Source organism: Crinia signifera, chromosome 1, assembly GCF_055691185.1.
Source record: "Crinia signifera chromosome 1, ASM5569118v1, whole genome shotgun sequence".
NCBI classification, from domain to species: domain Eukaryota; kingdom Metazoa; phylum Chordata; class Amphibia; order Anura; family Myobatrachidae; genus Crinia; species Crinia signifera.
The window spans coordinates 444,865,166-444,885,998 of record NC_139217.1 but is presented as its reverse complement, the minus strand read 5'-3'; the positions used below and the strand labels follow the sequence as shown (position 1 = coordinate 444,885,998).

Below are 20,833 nucleotides of genomic sequence, written 5' to 3'. Positions count from 1 at the left end.
GTGTCCTTTTGTTCAGTGTGGTTCGCAGGGTATTCCCCTAGATTTAGCAGCGCAAGTGCAAAAACCAACCATCTCTGCAATCCTTTAGTGAGTCACAAGCAGACTCACTTGCCCTTGCTGCAGCTGAACCTAGAGTAAAATTGAACATTTATTATCTAAATCCATATTGAAAATATAATTTATTCCATCAAGCGCCGGGCTCTGTGTACTGTAGAGGACCCCTAGGAGCTCCTCCTACGCTCACAGAATTTTTTCTTTTCCATTTAAAAGGCCACTCTGAAAACTGGATAACTACTATCAACAAACAAATGTGACTTCACTTAAACATCACATTATTCACCTCATGGCTGTTTAATCTGGATACTCAGCACCGAATTCCCTTTTTTGGAAATTACTAAAACCTTCCACTTCGCCGGCATTACTGTACTTCTCTCTGTACTTCCAGTTATGTGATTGCACAGCTGTACTAATGCAATTTTGCCTTTATACACATGAAAGTCCTGTTTGAATTACCACTGATTTTTTGCCCACAATCACATCCACTCATTTCATACACAATCAAAACCACTTTCTGCACCCAATTTATCTACGTTTTTATTTTACTTCAAACTAAATGTGCTGCCATTGACCTTACACTGTTACAACACTGTACTTTAACCTGCATTCCTGCAAATCTACTGCTCCATTTCTCTTACAGACCCTAATCCTTTTCTAGTATTCCGCACCCTGTTTACCTACTATGATCTAATTCAGCATGACCCGACAATCATGACCAGTGTCTACCTCATACTTGCCTACCCTGACTGTCCCTCCCAGGCCCTGGGAAACTTGGACAAGTTCTCCGGCAATTCCTCTTGACGAGGGGGAGGAGGTCTTAGTGCCCCCCACTGTACAATGCACTCCTTCTCGCCCTGTCTGCATGACACTGCTTTCTCCTAGTTGTCCTCTGACTGCTCTGTCTCCTCTCATGACTCCCTTACAGTAACTGTAGGTGTCTCCCAAGGCTCTGTTCTTGGACCTCTCCTTTCCTTACTCTGTCTACGTCCTCTCTAGGTGAGCTTATTCACTCATTTGAGTTCCAACATCATCTTTATGCTGATGAAACTCAAATCTACCTTTCCTCCCCTGATTTCTTTCCCTTTCTCCTTAATCGTATTTCCAACTCTGTACAATCTTTTTTTGGATGTCCCAGTGAATTCATAAACTTAACATGTCTATGACACCTACCCACATAAACTAAGCTCCCACAATTCCATAATCTACTGACTGTACAACTATCTCCTCTAGCTATAAAGTACACTACCACACATTCCATACAACTCACAGTCCTGCTGTTCCTATCTCAAAAATATTTCCAGGATCAGACCCTTTTTCACCCAGGATGTGACCAAGATCCTCACACACTCACAGGTCATTTCCATATTAGACTACTGTAATCTCCTATCTACCCTCCCTGACTAACACTACACTACACTTCCGTATAAGACTCTTCAGCTCTCTGCAAATCTTTTGACCAGGCTCTTAAGATCCACTTCTTTAGCACAGTCATCTTTCATCCTAACCCTCTGTTTATGCTCACCACTACCCCTTCTGTGTCACTCCTGTACTGTGCCCCCACAGTGCAGTACTCCGCGGACAGAATACACTCTTCCCGCCATACTGTTTCCCAGGTGTTTCCGGCAATGTGGGTGCTGCAGCCGCAAATTAACAAGTTAATATGGTGGCCCAGCAGCGGGACTCAGGCGCGTGGGTGCTCATCAATTTCCGTGGGTGCTCGGGCCCTTGAGCACCCACAGAATTGGCACATATGTATACGGCAGTAGATGCACCAGCAGAGAGATATTATTTATATAGCAGTAGATGCACCAGCAGATAGGTATTATATATACGGCAGTAGATGCACCAGCAGAGAGATATTATATATACGGTAGTAGATGCACCAGCCGAGAGATATTATATATACGGCAGTAGATACACCAACAGAGAGGTATTATATACAGTATATGGCAGTAGATGCACCAGTAGACTGGTATTATTTATACGGAAGTACAGTAGATGCACCAGCAGAGAGGTATTATATATATGGCAGTAGATGCACCAGCAGAGAGATATTATATATATGGCAGTAGATGCACCAGCAGAGAGGTATTATATATATACGGCAGTAGATGCACCAGTAGACTGGTATTATTTATACAGCAGTAGATGCACCAGCAGAGCGATATTTTATATACGGCAATAGATGTACCAGTAGAGTCGACTGGTATTATTTATACGGCAGTAGATGCACCAGTAGAGAGATATTATATATACGGCAGTAGATGCACCAGTAGACTGGTATTGTTATTTATACAGCAGTAGATGCACCAGCAGAGAGGTATTATATATACGGCAGTAGATGCACCAGCAGAGAGATATTATATATACGGCCGTATATGCACCAGTAGAGAGGTATTATATATACGGCAGTAGATGCACCAGCAGAGAGATATTATATATATGGCACCAGTAGAGAGGCATTATATATACGGCAGTAGATGCACCAGTAGACTGGTATTATTATTTATACGGCAGTAGATGCACCAGTAGAGAGGTATTATATATATATATACAGCAGTATATGCACCAGCAGGGAGATATTATATATATATATATATACAGTATGGTACTCTTTACCTAGCACGGCGCCCACGATTTTGATCGTGGGCATCGCAGGTAAAAAAATCGCGGGCATCGCGGCCATTGAATGCACTAAAAATCGGGTGCGACGCGACCGACACGATGCCCGCGATTTCCCATAGAGAACAATGTTAAATTTCTCAATTGACCCGATTTTACTGTTCAATGCCTCAATTGACACGATTTTTCCATAGGAAACAATGTTAAATGGCCCACAGAGGCCAAATAGGCACCCTGAAGTGTGAAATGGCCCCCACAATTGTTAACGCCACCCCACGATCAACGTCAACCGGAAGCGTGGCGAGCGCAGCGTGCCCGCGAGGGGCGGCGGTACGCGTCCTATGACCTTTTCATACCCCCACTATCCACGTCGGCGTGGAGTTGAGAATAGAATAGTGTGGCGAGCGTAGCGAGGCGAGCGCAGCGAGCCCCGCGAGGGGACGCGGATACCTTCACAGGTAAAGGCGTCCCTTCGCGGGCTTCACAGGTATCCTCGTCCGCTCGCCACGCTTTGGGCTCGGTGGCTCGCTGCGCTCGCCACACTATTCTATTCTCAACTCCACGCCGACGTGGATAGTGGGGGTATGAAAAGGTCGTATCTCTTTGGTGGCCATTAGTTGATTGCTCTAGGAGGCTACTGTAACTTGAGATAGCTTAAAGGGGTGATTTGTGAGGAGTGTGGGTAGGGTTATAGGTATGCCAAGGGAACTGGTTATACAGGGTGGGGGTGGGGGGCGGGGAGGGATGGGTGTCTACGTTTGTTTTTGTTTTTGTGTATGTCCGTTCACAGCAAAATTCAGCAGAACTCGTTCCTTATATTGGCACCTCAAGGGCCTAGAAAATTGGCTAACATGCCGGCAGCCTATGAAATATGAACCCAATGCTGGTCCACTGCTTATACATCAAAGAAAATGGCCCATCGGTAAAATCTGGTCCGCGGCCCTATTGGTCAAACTATTGTTTTTTTCAGGAAATATGGGTGTTAGGTGGATCCCTTGTGCAGATTAAATGGTTAAATTCTTGACCTGGAATGTCAGAGGTCTGAACTGTAGGGTAAAAAGGGCTTTGGTCTTGAAACAGTGCAGGAGTTTGGACTCTGATATTATTTGCTTGCAGGAGACCCACCTGCCTAAAGAGCGATTGGGTTCTTTAAAACGTCCCTGGATAGGGCATAGTTTCCATGCCCCCTTCTCTTCTTCTTCTCGGGGGGTTGCCTTGTTAGTTAAGAAATCAGTGGTTTTTGATAAAGGCTCAGTGAAGATCGATCCCGGGGGAAGATATATCTTTTTGGAGTGTGCAATTGACCATGTGCGATTCTGTATCCTCACAGTATATATCCCACCCCCGTTCTCATACGATGTGGTGAGAATGGCGGTGGAATTTGCAGCATCTTTTCCGGACAATATAGTGATTTGCTTGGGGGATTTTAATAAGGTACCTCAGCCTCACCTGGACAGATGGTATAGGCCTGATAAAGTAAGTCCTAGGGAAAGCAATAAATTTTCTGAGTTCATAGAGGAGATAGGGTGGAAGGATCCCTGGAGAATCAGGAACCCAGATTGTCAGCAGTTTTCCTGTTACTCTTCTTCCCATAGAGTGTTCTCAAGGATCGATTTGATTCTGGTCTCTGAGAATGCCCTTACCAAAATTAGGCATGTAGACTATAGGGCTCGGGGGATCTCAGATCATTCCCCGGTTATTATGGAGATTGATCTAGAGATCCAGACAGGGTTCAGATATTGGAAACTGCAGGCATATTGGCTACAACAAATGGGGGAACAGGGGGAGATGGAGAAAATGATAGTTGAATTTTTTGTAGGAAATGATGGGTCCTCTACAAATCTTGTTGTGTGGGACGCCTTTAAGGCATATTTAAGGGGGGTGTTTATCAAAAAGATAGCCTTCCTGAAGTTGTCTAGTAGAAAGAGGGCAGGCGAACTGGAAGAGAAAATGATTAGTCTTGAAAACACCTTCCTGTCTAATAAGACAGATTCAGCAAGGTTGCTGTGGCTGGCTGCCCAAAAAGAGTGGGTGGAGTTTCTCCAAGAGGTAACTTGCCGACGGCTTACCTCAGGGTCAAACAGGTGGTACGCTGAATCGGATCGGACTGGGAAATTCCTGGCACACATTATGAAACAAGAGAGCCCCTCTAATATTATTCCCCTGATCAGGCTAGAAACGGGCCAAGAGGTCACCAATACCCCTAAAATATCAGAACTTTTTTCTACACACTTTGAAGAGGTATATAGGTCTAAACTAAGTCGCAGTAATGAAGAAATTTGTCAATATCTGGCAGGCTTGGAACTCCCAAATCTGCTCTCCTCCTCAAGAGATATATTGGAGGCCCCCCTGACAGTGGAGGAAGTAATCGCGGCGATTAACTCCCTTCCAGGGGGTAAAGCCCCTGGCCTTGATGGCCTCCCTGGGGAGGTGTACCAGAAATACATTGGGAAGCTGGGTCCTCAGTTGCTGAGGGTTTTTCAATGTATGGAAAAAGAGGAGTGTATACCGCAGTCTTTGACAGAGGCTGCAATTATTATGATCCCCAAAAGTGGCAAAGATCTGACACGAGTTGACTCGTACAGGCCTATATCTTTGATAACATCAGATGCAAAGATATATGCTAAGATATTGGCAACTAGGCTTCAGAGAGTAGTAGATCAGGTGGTCCATCCCGACCAAACGGGCTTCATGGAAGGGAAGTCGACCATGATTAATCTCCGTAGAGCATATACTTATCTCCAGACCGAGGAGCTGAGGGGGTCGGATGCAGTGCTCGCGTCATTTGACGCGAACAAGGCGTTCGACTCAGTCGAATGGCCTTTCCTGTGGAAAACTCTGCAGGCCTTGGGGTTTGGGGAAAAGTTTATAAAACGGATCTCACTGTTGTATCAAAACCCAAGGGCTCGAGTGACCATCAATGGGTTCACATCCCCCTCTTTCTCTCTCTCCAGAGGGACCCGCCAGGGTTGCCCTCTATCCCCTCTGCTGTTTGCAGTCGTGGTAGAGCCCCTGGCGTGTGCACTGAGATCAGCCCTGGGGGGCGAGAACGGGGGAGGGGGACCTAGCAGGAACCTAGTTTCGTTATATGCAGATGATCTGCTGGTGGGTCTATCAATGCCTGGGGACTTATCGGTGGTAATGCAACTCATACAAGAGTTTGGGGGATATTCCGGCCTCTCAATGAACTGGGATAAATCCAACTATATCCAGCTGGGAATTGAGGGTGCATTGAGCCTAGTGCCTGTAGGACAGTTAAAGAGGGTGGAAAAATTCAGATACTTGGGTATCTTATTTACCAGAAACTCAGGAGACTTTATCTCCCAAAATATAATTCCATATATTAGTTTATTAAAATCCAAATGCCGTAGTTGGTCCAGACTTCAGATTTCTCAAATAGGACGGGTTAATTTGGTCAAAATGGCATTATTGCCTAAATTTTTGTATATAGTACAACATTCTCCAGTTTTTATTGGGGATGAGCACTTTAGGAAGATCAAGAGCATAGTATCCTCATTTATCTGGCGGGATAAAATCCCTAGAGTAAAAATGGATGTTATGAGTCGGGATAGAGATAAAGGGGGTATGGCCCTTCCGGATTTCAAAATATATTATATGGCCGCTCAGATGGTTCAAATATGTGCCTGGGTAAGGTCTGGAGAAGACTCAGCCGAGTTGCGAAGCCTTGTGGAGTGTGTGGATCCTGACTATACACCTCTTCAGAGATTGTTTGTGAGGGGGCTCCGGAGGGATCTCCCTCCTATAATCAGCCAAGCGGTTAAAATCTGGAGATGGTCTTGTAAACTAACAAAAGCAGTTGGTCTCGATCCGGACACTCCAATTCTTTCGCTAACAGGTATGGGGGACCTCAAGGAACAACAAGGAGGGTTAGTGTGGAACACCTACGGCGCCAATACTTTGGGCCATTGGTGTCAGGGAGGGGAGCTGAAATCATTTTCCCAGTTGCAGGCAGAATTTAGTATTCCCAAGGCAGTCTTTTTCAGATATCTTCAAGTAAGGAGTGCTATGAATGTAGGGGGCAAATCCACCAGGTGGGAGGTGGTGGAGGCTCCGTGCAAATCCTTCATTAAACAACTAGCGAAGGGCAAGCGCTTGTCTAAAATGTATCACTATCTACATTCATTTGTTCAGGCTGAGGATTTAAGGGTTCTACGGGAAAAATGGACCAAGGACATCCCCCAGCTAGATGAAACAGGCTGGAGGGTCGCCTTGGATGGCCCACGTCAGGCAACAAACTTAATGCGGACTCAACAGGTCCAATTCAATATTCTGCATAGGACCTATGTAACACCTGTCAGACTTAAAAAATTTGCTGGGGGTGGGTCTGATAGATGCCCGAAATGTGGAGAAGGGGATGCCACTCTCGACCATTTGCTGTGGAGTTGTAAGATGGTTAGCAGGTTTTGGGATGATATAATTGAAACTTTGGTCTTGATTGGTGTCCCTCGAAATGCCCTAAATAAACTGAATTTGGTCCTTGGGATATGGGCAGAAGGGACAGTCCCCCGGGAAATGAAACAGATGGCAAAAAACCTAGCGGCTCTAGCGAAGGTAATTATCGCACGTAGGTGGATGTCCCCTTTGGGACCCCTCCATGGGGAATGGGTTAATTTAGTTAACCAGACTAGTGAACATGAAAAGTACGTGTATGCATCCCGGGGTTCGAGTACTAAATATCTGGGTATATGGGGATATTGGAACCGGTCAGTAGACTATAGGGTCAATATCAGAGAGAGGGAGATTGTATAAGCACTGGTTTAGGGATCAAATTTAAATAATGTAATATTATAGTTGCAGATGTACATATGAGGAGATTTCCTCTCTTACACAGAATAAGGTATAATAAACTCACTAGTAATAGGGGAAAGAATAGAAGGGGAGGGTAGAGGGGTGGGGGGAAGGTGGGGGCGAGCGGGGTAGGGAAGAAAAAGGAGAGATAAAGGGAAGGAATTTACTTGTTTTCACTGTTATTTCACAAGATATTTCTACAGTAGGCACGTGATTTGAAATAGGTCCACATTTAAGCGCTAGAGGTGACTCTAGTGAAAATTGATGTAGATAGTATATATACACGGAGATGTCTTTGACACTCTAAGATACATTTAGTAATTTTGGAGTACAATTTAATTGATAGCTCAGCAAAATGGGTGTTTTATTTCTTATTTCCTTTTTTTTTTTTTTTTTTTTTTTTCTTCCTTTTTTTTTCATTTTCCTCTTTTTTGGCTGATTTTGTGTGGATATATATAATTCGATATGTAGGATATATACTCTCTGGATTGAGTGACTCTTTGGGTTCAATACGGTATACTACCCAAGGGATAGGGCCGGGACTATAGCTAGTAGGTTTTTTTTTTTTTTTTTTTTTACTGTCAATGGTGGAGTACGGTCTATGAACAAGTGGAGAGGCTTAATAAATAGGCCGTGGGGGCCTGGGTTGGGCTTTTTGGAGAGGAGAATGGACGGGGGGATGGCAAGGGGGCTGTGTGCAATGGGCCAGGGGACATTGTTATAGATAAAGCTGAGTGGTCCTTAAGGTGGGAAATATCTTTTTATGGTTTTTTTTTTCTGTTTTTTTTTGGGGAGTTCTGCTGTGAACGTGTCTATGTGTATTTTGTGTTATGTTACATGAGGTACTGTTTTTTAAGTAATGAATTGTGTAAAGTGAGTACTACGTTGGTACTAAATGTAACTGTGTGTTTTGTATTGTTTTATATTGAAAATTAAATAAAAACGTAATTTAAAAAAAAAAAAAATCGCGGGCATCGCGGCCATTGAATGCACTAAAAATCGGGTGCGACGCGACCGACACGATGCCCGCGATTTCCCATAGAGAACAATGTTAAATTTCTCAATTGACCCGATTTTACTGTTCAATGCCTCAATTGACACGATTTTTCCATAGGAAACAATGTTAAATGGCCCACAGAGGCCAAATAGGCACCCTGAAGTGTGAAATGGCCCCCACAATTGTTAACGCCACCCCACGATCAACGTCAACCGGAAGCGTGGCGAGCGCAGCGTGCCCGCGAGGGGCGGCGGTACGCGTCCTATGACCTTTTCATACCCCCACTATCCACGTCGGCGTGGAGTTGAGAATAGAATAGTGTGGCGAGCGTAGCGAGGCGAGCGCAGCGAGCCCCGCGAGGGGACGCGGATACCTTCACAGGTAAAGGCGTCCCTTCGCGGGCTTCACAGGTATCCTCGTCCGCTCGCCACGCTTTGGGCTCGGTGGCTCGCTGCGCTCGCCACACTATTCTATTCTCAACTCCACGCCGACGTGGATAGTGGGGGTATGAAAAGGTCGTAGGACGCGTACCGCCGCCCCTCGCGGGCTCGCTGCGCTCGCCACGCTTCGGGTTCACGTTGATCGTGGGGTGGCGTTAACAATTGTGGGGCCATTTCACACTTCAGGGTGGCTATTTGGCCTCTGTGGGCCATTTAACATTGATTCCTATGGAAAAATCGTGTCAATTGAGGCATTGAACAGAAAAATCGGGTCAATTGAGAAATTTAACATTGGTCCCTATGGGAAATCGCGGGCATCGCGTCGGTCGCGTCGCACCCGATTTTTTAGTGCATTCAATGCCCGCGATGGGCGCCGTGCTAGGTAAAGAGTACCATATATATATATATATATATATATATATACGGCAGTGGATGCACCAGGAGACTGGTATATATATATATATATATATATATATATATATATATATATATATATATATATATATATATATATATACGGCAGTACAGTAGATGCACAAGCAGAGAGGTATTATGATTAATTTAATATATATACAGCAGTAGATGCACCAGGAGACTGGTATAATATTTATTTGTATGGCAGTACAGTAGATGCACCAGCAGGGAGGTATTATACAGCAGATGCACAAGCAGACTGGTGTACAAGTGGTTAACAACACATAACAACAGTGCACATATACTGAACTGAAGTTGCCATGTAGTACTGGCTGGGCTGGCAGCAACTGGCAGGGCAGACAGTGGCACTAGTAGGCACTGGCAGTTTTTCCAGCAGTAAAAAAAAGACAGCTCCCTAACCTACCTAACCTAACAAAGCTCCGCACAGTCACAGACTCCTTTCCCTAACAACTCACGAGTGACAAATGGCGCCGGATTCTCGCGGTTTATATAGAGGTCCGGATCTCGCGAGAATCCGGCGCCGGCAATGACGTTTTGCCCGCGTGCCCGGATCCGAATCAAGCGGGAATATGCATATTATGCAGCACTTTACAGAGAATATTTATTCATTCTACTCAATCCTCATCCCAGCAGAGTTTACAATCTATATTCCTTACCACATACACACATACCCACTAGGGTTAATTTATTTGTCAGAAACCAATTAACCTAAAGGGGCTGCGCTATGAATGTACAGCCAGTTATACATAAATCCATTACAGTAATTATTTCTAGGTTAATGGAATTGTCTAGAAAACTCGATTCTGTGTTGAAACAACTACAGTTTATTGGTATATTCTGTATATTATAGTCTAGGCTTGCAAATCTTTGGGGGATACATGTTTTCGGTGAGTGGGGTTCAAACTGCTGGATTTATTCAGCTTCAAACCTGCTGAAAATGGTCGCCAATGCACCTTCATCAAAGCTGCCATGTTAAAAAAAACACCACCACGATTTTATAGATATCAAAAATATTTTTTTCCAGATTTATTAATCTGCAGTTTCTCTGATGGATGAGAGGCCACTTCTGATTGGTTGTTGTTTGTTATGTTGGCAGGCTTACTGGGCAGTAGCCTATTTTGCATCAGGAATGCCTCTGAAGCGGTGGCTGTTGCTATTTGTGTCATTTGAAACTATCCTAACAGAATAGGATCAAGAAAAGAAGAAGATTGTAGGTAATTAAATAAATAAAATAAATTAAATAAATATACCATCACACTATAAAAAAAAAAGAAATGTATAAGAATAGGGATGAGAGGATTGGCTGTGGACAGTCATGTTACTGAATCCAAGATGGCTGCGCCCATGTTCAGAGAAATGGAGGGAAATTTCATCGTGCTGGAGACATGGCTGCCTGCAAAGATGGCGGAGAGGATCCACTGTGTGGATCAGACACTGACAGTGGAGAAGAGAGTCGGAATGAGCCTCCAGGCTTGTTCCTACTGATCCAAATTCCTCCCTTCCCCCTATGGTGGGGGTCTACAGATAAGCGAACCACTGGAGCGAACGCCTTTGGTGAGTGGCGGGGGGAGGGAATAGGGTAATTACATGGCCATTGTGAAGGTCAGAAGGCCGCATACACAGTGCTTGACGCGTAAAAGCGAACACATTACTGTTCTACCAGATTAGATTGATGAGGCTAAGAAGAGAAAGCTCAACATTGTGGACCTTATTCAGGTCCGTTTGCAGATTGTCTGCGTTTGCACGGGGTCCGATGTTTGCGCTGTGCACATTTCTGCGCATGTGCAGATTCAGGGTGCATGCACCCATGGCAAACAGACTGTTCACCGGGTGGTGGTACCAAGGACAGCGGGCGGGGGGCGAAGATGGGCATGGGGCGGCCCGGCGGCTCCATTAGCATATGGGAACGCCCAGTGTTCTAATGCTAATGAGGCCATGATGAACACGTGGGGGGGCGGGCAGCTGACATCACCAGAAGTCAGCTGCCCGCCCACTTCCCCCGAGCATACACGCATATGTACGGTTGCTCAGAGCAACATTACATACGAGTGCACCTTCCACATCTTTCGATAGTCGGTCGACCATTGAAAGATGTCTGTGGATCCCTCTGGCCTGTGAATGGATGTTACTGGGTAACATCCATTCACATGCCCTGTGTGCTAATCGTGCTTGCGAATTCCATAACACATTTATGGCAGAGCGTGCAATCCCTTCTGATAGCGGTTACTGTATTTTTATTTGAAGAGGGATATTTCTGTGGCTCTTTTCTTATGGCACCTGATCATAATCGTTCTGGCCTCTCTATATATCAACTACTGTAGCTATAAAAAGACTGCAAGGTTTTCTGTGCAGCTCAGCTGATTTGCTGCTGTGCTGGTCCAGACTTCTGTCTAACTGCATACAGATGAGCGTAGCTCAGATTGGGGGTAATCTGTCATCGTTATCTCTGCTGCTGCCTGTTGTTCCCCCACATCCATTATTCCACCACCATTTTATGTTTTAACCCTTTGTCACCCACATTTCATACATTTTTTTTAACATATATTACAATTTGGTAACACGTATTATCTCCATGGAGGCAGTGTCAGACTAGAAGGTGAGGGGGCCCTCAGGGAATGCAGTGGTAGGGACCCAAGGTTAATGGGAGTGGCCATCCACAAGAGGGACTTTGCCAAACGTTAGAGAGGACATGCAAAGAACAGGGCTCCTTTATAATGGAGGGGGTGGGGGTGTCTGGATCACCCACTTTGATTGGCCAGAGGGCTAATCTTGGTGTAATTTCTATAGGAACAAACCAAGCATGCAGGTTTGTTTATGATTCTTCTCCGTCAAGTTGTTGACCTAGGGTTACCACCCGTCTGGGATTACTCCCGACAGTCTAGTAATTAAGATCGTAGTCCGGAGGGGTGGCGTTCCCGGACTATACACCCTAAGTCCACCCCTAGTGACTAGACCTAAACTAAACTCATGCCTGGTGTAATGCTAACCCGCACCGACTTCTCACCATTCGGCATGCTGGCAGTCGAGATTCCGGCCCCGGCATTCCAATTGATGTGATGATTCCAGCCACGGTCACCAGGCAATAGTCAAGATGTCTGTGTTGGCATAATGACACAGACATCCAGCCGTAATAATGTGCGACAGTAGCAGTGAAAAGTCCCACTCACTAGTGAGGTACTGTATAAGTATGATTTTTATTCTATGTAATCAATTATATCAAATTAAAAAACACTTTACAGACTGTGCAATTTTTCACGCTGTACCAATTTGAACTGTCTAATTGTATTTATTCCCCTATTCCATTTGGTCTCTTTAATAAAAGTTAATAAATCCTTGTTTAGCCGGCAGCCCTTGAGCCTATTTGTACATACAGAAGAACCACGGGGAGCAACTCTACATGATGTAAAAGAAAGCTTTACATGGTTTACATTAAAAGACTTCAGTGCGGAATTCAATGATAGTAGAAGCCCTGAACTTAATAAGCAGAACAAAAAAAGTTTGTATGCAGCTAAAATATAGGCCAACCAATCAATTTCCTAGCTATCATTTATCTTCTTCACCCAATTAAATGATAGCTTCAATCTTATTGGTTGCTAAGGATAATATCTCCACTTCCAATTTTAGAAGTTTTAGTAAATATACCACTTCATTTTGAAATTTGACCTTTGGTTTAATTAAACGGGACACGGTAAATATCCCGGTGGACAAAAGACAGACACTGGCATTCTGGCAGGGGCTCTGTAAGGGATTTAACTTTATCCCCTTACTCCCCTCACCCTAACCTTCCCTTCCCGCAACCCTCCCCATTAGTGCCTAACACTAACCCGGTACCCCGCTACCTAAACCTAATCTTCTCTCACCTAATCTTCTCTCATCCCTAAGCTAAGACCCCCTGTCCACCCACAGCCTTACCCTAACTTCCCCATTTAGAGCCTAAACTTAAGCCACCCCAATCCCCCATCCCCAGCCTGACCCTAACCTGCCCTGGTATACTTATGTTCGGAATGCCGGTTTTGGGATTTCCGCATCGGCATATTTAGAAATGAGGCAATCCGCATCTTTTGAACCCACATATTAGGTCTGGGCTGTGAGGCCACACCCTCACATGCCAGATCACGCCCCTGCATGTGAAACCACATCCCCACCCTAAAGACCACTCCCCTTTTTGACAATGCAATGGTGCCATCTCAAGTAGGACCGTCACTGCAATCAGAGTAGTTATTATAATAAACATTGTAATAGCAGATGTGTGTGACCCTTTGCATGTACCTGGTGATGACATAGCAAACTTATACTTCTAAAATCAGAAATAAAGACACGGAGACGTAGGTTTGGCAGAATTTGTTAGCTGAATTTTATTTATGAATAATTTAAGCTAATTTTGATTTTGATTATTAATTAATTTAAATGGTGGCCCAGAAAGAACGGCTATTACTAAAACTCCACCCCAAACTGGCATACGTCATTCGGCCCAAGACAACAAGCGGTATCCACTTAACCTACAGCATTGACTGCCCACTCATCCGAGTGGGTTCGCTGTCCCCGGGCGGGTGATACACACGAAAGGCCTAAGCCAATGAGAGGCAAGCGCACCGAAACAAAACAACTACGCAGCCAGCATAACTTAATAAACGTCTTAAATTCTATCTACATGCCGTTCTTTCCCGCCAACGCGTGGACCCCGAGCCCGGAGGCCACGCCCCGCCACCTATTACAAAACTGACCCAATCACTAACAGCAAATCTTCCACAAACAAAAGCAGACCCTCATTAGTCAGATGTACCCCATCAGGTCTGAATAGATGCTGAAATCCAAACCTAATGCGCTCGTGCGGAACTACCGCACCACCATCCTCTAGAACCCAGCGGGCTACTGCCGAATTCAGCTTCTTACGGGCTTCATCAATTGCTCTGCAATTCCTCGCACCTCTCCAACACAGACGAGGAACCACAAATGACCAAATTAAAGTGCACCTAGGCCATGCTGCCTTAATGGCGGCCATATCCCTGAGTATCAAGGCCCGCAGCTCCAATTGGGACATTTTCCCAAGGTCATTACCTCCAAGATGGATAACCAGTATTTCAGGCAATCCATATGACCGGACATTCACCATGAGGAAAGCCCTAAGCTCGCGCCAGGACATACCTCTCACTCCCAACCACCGCATCACATCACCACACTCAGAAGCCGGTCCACAACCAGAAGCCACTAGCCTCGCTGCCCAGAATATATAGGAATGGCCTACAATCCACACTTTGTGCCCATCGCTGCCCACACCTATAAGGAAAGAATTATAAAAGGCATTAGCCACTTTATTAGTTGAGGATATGTAGCATGTATTAAAGAGGGTCTGCCAAAAGAAAAAAAATTTATGTTTGTGCACAAATTTGGTGCGTTAGATTTGCTTCAATGACTATTGAAGCCGCTCCTAGACACAATAGGTATAAGAACAAACAAAGGGAGGTAAGGTATTGGAAGGGAGTAAGGAAAACAGGGGATTACTCGGCCGGAGGAAAAAACGTCTGGACCTGCTGAGGGACTCTTAATTGAAGCCGAATTAGCCGAATTAGGATTAAGCCGAATTCAGTCCGTCAGGTCAGGCAAAAAGCGTGAAAACTCCGGACGCTGGCCCAACAACAGAGCGTAGCTAATCCCCGAGTAGGAAACAGTGGGTATGGGGGTCACATAGGAGTACAACCAGTCAACTGGAAACCAAACATTCACAGACTATCAGGCATAAGGTGGGGTCGAATGTACCTCCTATAGCTAGTGGAGCGCCATCTACCTAAAGCCTTGATATCCCTAGCTTGCCAGCCTGCCCTAGCTGCTGACGTAGCCGTGCCTATCCTAAAGGAATGGGTGCCAAAATCCCCCGGTGGAAGGCCCAGGCCCATCAGGCATCTCTTCATCATCCAATTAAACTGATACCTGGTCAGGGGTAGCTTGTCATAATGCAGGAGCCAGGAACCGCCTGCATGCGGCCTGACTAGAGCGTACTGATTTGCTAAAGCCACCAGGCAAACTGCTGCTGGCGATACAGGAGGCATGAACACCCAAGTCCCTTTCGCTAGTTGATCTGTTTTTGAACATCTAAGCCTGCAGCAAAGGGCCTTATCATCAATGCGAATATCGGTAGCCAGTAGGGAGGCCTCCTTATGCTTAGACGGAGCGACCAGCTCCAAAACTCTAAAAGCTCCATGAAAAGCCATGGAAAAAGCTAATCTGAACAACAACGTTTCAAAAGCTGACTCAGCATAATTGCTAACTATGCCTAAAAGGGGAGGAAGCATTGAGCTGACAATGGGGCGCCTACAATCAAGCGCGACCGGGGCCGAGCGCGACCAGCCTTTCATGGCCCTCCGAATTAAAAAACCTTTGGTGAAATCTGGAAAGCCCTTAAGCTGCGCAAAGAAAGAGATGCCAGCTAAGTAACGCGCCGCCACCGCCCTGGATTTGCCTGCATTGTATAGCTTCCAGAGGAAAGAAAGCAGTAGCTTTTGACCACGCCTACCTGGCCGCGCAGCCCCTCCAGAAAAGGCTTCCCATTCCGACCAAGCCTGTCGGTATGTTCTGAGGGTAGCCGGCGCCACAGACAATTCGGCTAGCCCCTCCAATCCGGCCCGATGACCTGCCAAACATAAAGTGGGCACGAGACCCCGACATCATCAGCATAAGGGACTAGCTCCCTAAAGCGCTCCCACTGAAAGCGCGATAACGCATCAGCCACTTCGTTCACAATGCCCGGAACATGCCTAGCCTTGAACAAAATGTTGAAGCGCAAGCACTGCAGCGAAAGCTGAGCCAGCACACGCAGAACTAGCAGTGATTTAGCCCTCTGGTTGTTGATTGCGTGTACTGCGCTGTAATTATCACACCAGAAGACCAAACTACGGTTCGCAAGAAGCGGCCCCCAGACCTCCATTGCGACCATAATAGGGAACAACTCCAATAACAACATGTCCTTGGTGAGTCCCCTGTCAAACCATGATGCTGGCCAGGCCTGTGCACACCAACTTCCGCTCAAGAAACAACCGAAGCCCGTAGAACCTGCCGCATCGGTGTAGAGTTGCAACATGGAGTTGTCAACCACTGGGGCCAGCCAAATCCGAATGCCGTTAAAATCTTCAAGGAAAGAAGACCAGACCTCGAGATCACGCCTGACCTCGCCGGATAAACGCACAAAATGATGTGCTTTCTTGACCCCAGCAGTGGCTCTCTCCATCTTGCGACAAAACAACCGTCCCATGGGGATGACACGGCAGGCGAAGTTAAGCTGGCCTAACAGCGATTGCGCTTGTCGCAGGGTGATCTTGCGTGATGAGCGACAAAAAGCAATTGCATCCTTCAGCTTAACTATCTTATCCTGTGGCAAGCAGCAATGACCCAAGACTGTATCGATCTGGATCCCCAGAAACGACAAGCATGTTACCGGACCTTCCGTTTTGTCCTCAGCAATTGGCACACCAAATTGCTGAAAAACTAAACGAACAGACTCAAGTAACTCCGAGCATTGGTCTGAGCCTGGGGGGCCCACGCACAGGAAATCATCCAGGTAGTGGGCGACTCCGCCCAAACCAGATGACCTCTCTACACACCAATGCAAAAAGGTGCTGAACTTCTCAAAAAATGCACAAGAAACGGAGCACCCCATCGGCAAGCATTTGTCGACGAAGTACTCGTCCCCTATGCGGAAGCCCATAAACCTAAATGCATCAGGGTGTAAAGGCAGAAGACGAAAGGCCGACTCAACGTCGATCTTTGCCATCAGAGCCCCAGCTCCCATGGACCTGACCAAATCGAGCGCTTCATCAAATGACTGATACGTCACCGATGAACACTCGATTGGAATGGCATCGTTTACAGAGAAACCCACAGGATAAGATAGGTGCTGAATCAATCTGAATTTGCCGGGAGCCTTCTTGGGGACCACCCCAACCGGAGAGATGACCATATCCGGCAGGGGTGGGGCCAAGAACGGTCCCGCCATGCGACCCATCTGCAGTTCATTGTCAACCTTCTCTCTTAAGACGCCCAAAAACTCACGGGCAGACTTCAAATTTCTAAAGGATCCCCCCAACACAAACCCTTGTATAGGAAGCCTAAAACCTATAGTAAACCCTTCGTGCAAAAAGGCAGCCGCCTCTCTGTCCGGATACTGGCGTAGCCAAGAAGACATGGCCTCGACCAGCACCGGGGTGGGGGCCCTAGCGAGCAGCTCCGGACGGTTGGGGCTTGGAAGCTGATCCAGCTGCCGCCCCTCTAGAGGGGCGGCCACCCCGAAAGCAGCTAAAGGCCGGGTGGTTACCCGAACAATTGATGCACACATGTTTGTAACGGCATCGTTGCCCCAAATTGCATGAAGAATTGTTAAAGGCATAGCATTTGCCTTTAGCAGTCCCCGGGGTGAATGGCCTACCCCCGGTAGTGCTACGTTTGGGGACCACAGCATCCGCTGTGGACCGTTGCGGGGGATATGAAGGAAGAGGAGCCGGGGCAGATGGACGAGCCCCCTCCACCGATTCAGCATTAGCCCTAGTTAGGCCCATCCACACTTCCACATCCTTACACCCAAAGTCCATTATATGAAGACAGTCCTGCTTGCGCCGAAACTGTTCGTCATATGTCCTCCAGGCTATGCCCCCATAAGCCCTATACATGTCATGGACCATGTGAATATAACGGATTATATTCATATGTTCATCAGGCCTATCTTCCAGGTAGCACGTGGAAAACACACAAAACCCTGCCAGCCAATTGTTGTAAGACCTAAAAGCCTCCGAACCGACGTCACCTTTCGCCTTAGCCGCCTTAGCCGCCTTATAAGCCTTTTTCGACTCATCAGTAAGGCTAAACAAATCAACATATTCACCTTTTTGGATCTTGGCTCTGCAACTGTCCCTAAGGCCCCTAAGAACCGCGGTATAGTCGCAGTGCACCACACCCGGAAGGTTCCTACGTTTTCTATCCCTACGTGATACCTTGGCAGGACGTTTCCGCTTACTTACACGAGTGTTACGGGAAGCCTCCCTCCTCGCATACTTAGCCGCCCTCTTACGCGCCTTCTTTTTGCTACCTGCATCCGAGCCACCCGCGGAGGATGAGGAGGATGAGGATGAATAGTGACTGGAGCCTGACCCCACAGTGGACGAATAGGCTACTGAATCTGACCCTTCATCAGACGTTTCCTCACCTGTTGCCTCTGCATGATCTTCCCATGTATCATCATCATCATCATCATCATCAGTGTCCTCCACGACCACAGCCTTCTCTGTTACGTGTCCCTCGACTCCGTCACCTTCAGCATCTGAGGAGACAACCGACAAGGGCCTGGCCGGCCTAAAAGACCCGCCCCGCCTAGGCTTTCGCCTGCCTGTCGAAGGGTTAGCATCCCCCCTGTTACCACTACCGTGACCAGCTTGCGGGGGAGTGTGGCCCCTTCCTTTAAATGCCCGCACAAACTCTGCACACCCTGGAATGTCCTGGCCCCTCAGAGCATGGGAGCGGCCCCCACTAGGACCTTCACCGGAGTCCTGCACTCCATCGGACTCCACCAGAGGAGCCAGAGCCCCGGCCACTGATGCTAGAGCAGCAGAGAGCAAGGCTGAATCGAAAGCAGGAGCAGAAGCCCCAGCCCCACGGCCTGCCGTATGGGTATGTGTAGACCCACGACGACTGCTGCGAGCTGAAGCCCTACCCCTGCCCCCGACAGCCCCCTCTGACTGACTGCTCCTGCTCAGTGATGGATGCTCCTGGCTTTCCCAGGAAGGCCTGTACCCATAAAATGGGGTCTCAGGATCAGGAGCATGAAGCAGGGCCTCATTATCAAAATCTGCGCCATAACAATCATCCCCTTCAAATTGCTCCTGGGCCGCCTCCTGACTAGCTGCGTGCCGCTGACGGCTGCCCTGACCAGCCTCATGAGCACTTGCTCTGGCCCGGCAGGGAACCGACCCCCGCCCTGTCTTCACACACCCGCGACGAGCGCGAGCTGAACCTCGCTGCCCGCCGCGTGACGTCACCCGCCCCGGCCTAGCATCGGCGTTTGGAGATGGGTAGGCCGCAGCCGCAGCCTCCCGACTCACTCCCGCCAGATGCCCACGTCGTGTCCGAGGCGCCGCAGGGCGCCCTGGACCCCCAGCACTACTCTGAGATGGGTAGGCTGCAGCTGCGGCCACCCGACTCATGCCGGCATGACGCGCACCTCTCGCGCGAGGCGCTCCAGGGTTCCCCCTGCTCACACCCGCGCTAGCACTCCGGCCTAATGGTGACGCGCGTCGGTCACCACTGACGCAAAGGGCGCGTCTTGCAGACAAACGCCCGCCGCGCGATGCCCTACCTCCCCGCCCGGAGTGAGCCGCCGGGTCAGCCAAGGCAGCACCCGCGGCAGCCTGAGGAGGCCCAGCCGCAGACGAACGCCTCACACCCGGGGCCCCAGCCGGTGGGTCGGCTGACGGAAGCGGTGTAACCGCGCCGGGTACACCATCAGCCTCTGGAACTACATAGCGAGCGGGCAGGCGAACAGAGCGCCTAGGCCGCTGAGGAGTAGCACGGGGCATGATAAATTCACCAACTTTTACCTCAAAATCAAGGAGAGAAACGAGATGCGTCTGCTCACCAGAACTTTCCAGGAAAAGAGGAAGACTCCTCCTCCTTTCTGGATTAATCTCTCAGCTATTCTGCCAAGCCTAGACCACCTATTGGCTCTCCGTGTCACATGCACAAAAGGTACACACCCAGCTATCAATGTTTAATTCACTACATGTCTATCCTAGCCATTACGTTGTTCATCATTGTGCTTATTTTTATTTAACAATGACAGAAGTAAATCAAACAATCACATAAGGGAAATGATTGATGCTAAGATTCATGGCTGATATTATTGGAGGTGGAGAAGGGGAGAGATATTGCAAATAATGTTCCGTGATACATTTCCCAAGGCAAAAAAAAATCTGTATGATAGCAGCAGCTAGCTCAGAGCGATGATAACTGCATCTTAATATTTTTGTTTTCACTCTTCTAAAGCATCCCTCTGCTGCCTTTCACATCACCAGAGTACACAGCAATAACCCAAAGCCTCTACTTAAGTATTTTATGAGATGAGATATTTTAAGCATATATGTGAAATAATACATTACCCCAGAGAACTTCATGACAGCAACTCATGTGGAGAGTTCTTGAGACATGATGATCTAGGAGGGAGCAGCTGCACATTCCCACCATGAAGTGTCTGTGAAATGAAAAATACATAATAGTTGGACGTTATATATTACTTTATTGCCTGCTCATTATGAAATACCTGAAGTGTTCTTTTTTATAGCAAGAACCTTATCCCCGTATGTTTAGATCAAACTATTTGCTGGAGGCAGTTCTGTAATGTAATGGGGCCTACACACGGAGAGATTCCTGGGAATTTTCTAATTGATCTCACTACGGGCAGGATGCACTAACATCGGGAAATGGTTATTTGGTCTAC

The 20,833-nt window shown here is 47.3% G+C and overlaps 1 long non-coding RNA gene across 1 annotated transcript in view; it reads right to left on the bottom strand.

Moving 5' to 3' along the window:
* Window positions 1-20,589, bottom strand: part of LOC146032151 (uncharacterized) — a 34,587-nt gene extending 13,998 nt beyond the window's left edge. The window contains exon 1 of the long non-coding RNA XR_014457606.1: window positions 20,496-20,589. This is a non-coding gene — a long non-coding RNA (uncharacterized LOC146032151). The remainder of the gene's footprint in view (window positions 1-20,495) is intronic.
* Window positions 20,590-20,833: the final 244 nt, after the last annotated feature.